This window comes from Mus pahari, chromosome 1 (assembly GCF_900095145.1).
Source record: "Mus pahari chromosome 1, PAHARI_EIJ_v1.1, whole genome shotgun sequence".
Classification (NCBI taxonomy): domain Eukaryota; kingdom Metazoa; phylum Chordata; class Mammalia; order Rodentia; family Muridae; genus Mus; species Mus pahari.
The window spans coordinates 30,330,975-30,332,908 of NC_034590.1; the positions used below are offsets into that span (position 1 = coordinate 30,330,975).

Here is a 1,934-nt window from a genome sequence, read left to right on the forward strand (position 1 = left end):
TGCTTCCCAAGTGCTGGGATTAAAGGCATGTGCCACCACACAGGCCTCCATAGTTGTTCTTAATGGGAGTATTTTTGCCTGTTTTAAACTGTTGTAGGGGCCTATAACTTGTGGTAGAGTGTGTCTAGCATCCCCAGGTTCAGAAATTAACCCAGAATTCTAGAACCAATCAGTTTTATCAGTCAATTAAAATGTAACTGTATGGTACCGGCAAACAGTACCTTCTCTGTATCCAGTCAGAACTGTTTCTTTTTTAGCCTTCCTCTGACTCCTGCCCTCCTCGCTCCCCGTTCATGCTCTTTGTATGCTAAGTGTATAATGAACGTTTTACAGTGCTTTGACTGCTTGTTGACCTTCTTTATAGAGGCATCTTCCCAGCAATGCTTGCGAGTATTATGGATTTTTTTTCACCGTGCAGACATCTGAGATTCTATTATTGTCAGAGATTAAATACCCTCCTCCCTTCAATAACATAAGGCGATCTACGTCAGATCTTAAAATAGAACTTCAAAGGCCCTTTGTGCAAAACAGCCCTTTTTTGGGGATTTCATTCATTTCATTTTAGTTCAGAGTTTGATTTAATCTCAGTGAATGAAAATCAAACAGTGAAAATGGCGATCTAAACTGTATTTGGAAAAGCCAGTGTAATAATTGTCTCAGCACCAAACCCTGAGGACAAGGCTCCTGACCTACCCTTTCTCAGCACCAGTGTGCTGATCCATTAAACTATTGTTTCTCCTACTACACCGCAGAGAGTATAGCAGAGGTTTAGAAACAGAGGCCAGTCTGAGGGCTGGATATGACCGGTCTGCAACGCCAGAGACCGCCAGCAAAGCCGCGCAGCAGACAAAAACAATGCCTCCAGCACTGCAGGGACTAAGGACTCGGTACTGCCGCGCAGGCGCAGAGACAGCTTGCCGAAACACTGGGCGGGCCGGTATAGCCGGAAGCAGCTTTGAATGATTCAATAGACTTAAACTAGAAGCCGTTTTCGTCAGTTCCCACATGGTCTAGCGGTTAGGATTCCTGGTTTTCACCCAGGCGGCCCGGGTTCGACTCCCGGTGTGGGAACAATGAACATTTTTCTTTTCTTGTACAGTGCTCAGCATTTCACAGTATGGCATACAAACAGTGGTCAAGCTGTTAGATTCTGACAAATTTCCTGGTCCTTAGTCTCCTATGGCAAATTGTTACGAAGTGAACAACTTAGAAACACTATCAGTGAGCAGAGAAGCCACCTTTCAGGACCTGCCCAGTTGGAGTCCTGAGGGTTGGAAAGAAGGGGAGTCGCTAAGGCTGAGAGACTAAGAAAGCAGACTCGCAGAAGAAACAACTTTACGGGCAACTGCAGAGTAATAAATACAAAAGGCAACTGGAGAGGCCACATTCATTTATTCATCTGCTCACACTTTGCCTAATAATTTACAGGAAAGTGAGGCGTGGAAGCAGTCTCTGGGTAGAATTACAGTTTTAGTTTAGCTTCTGAGCAAAGACAAATTTTCCGAAGTGGGAGTCCTTGAAATCTTCAATGCTGCAAATAAATCCGGTGCATACACCTGCGTGTTTGCCATGGTAACCCAAGCCTGCATATGTTAATGCATACCTGCAACAGAACAATGGTTGAACCAATCCCTGTGCTATTCATAGATCTTAGGGAAACCTTGTCACCAGTCCCACCATGCTCCAGTTGATTACCTTAATTCAGTGGCTCTCAATCTTCCTAATGCTGTGACCCTTTAATACAGTTCTTCATGTTGTAGCAACCCCCAACCAAAACTACATTATGGTCTCATTGCTACCTCATAACTGTAATTTTGCTACTGTTGTGAATTGTAATGCTAATATCTGATATTAGGGTATTTGATATGCGATCCCAGTAAAAGGGTTGTTCAAACCCCAGATGGGTCCCAACCTACAAGTTGAGAACCACTGCA

The 1,934-nt window shown here is 44.1% G+C and overlaps 1 non-coding gene across 1 annotated transcript; it reads left to right on the top strand.

Moving 5' to 3' along the window:
* Window positions 1–999: 999 nt before the first annotated feature.
* On the top strand, window positions 1,000–1,071 carry Trnae-uuc. The gene has a single exon. It is a non-coding gene; the product is annotated as a tRNA-Glu (tRNA).
* Window positions 1,072–1,934: the final 863 nt, after the last annotated feature.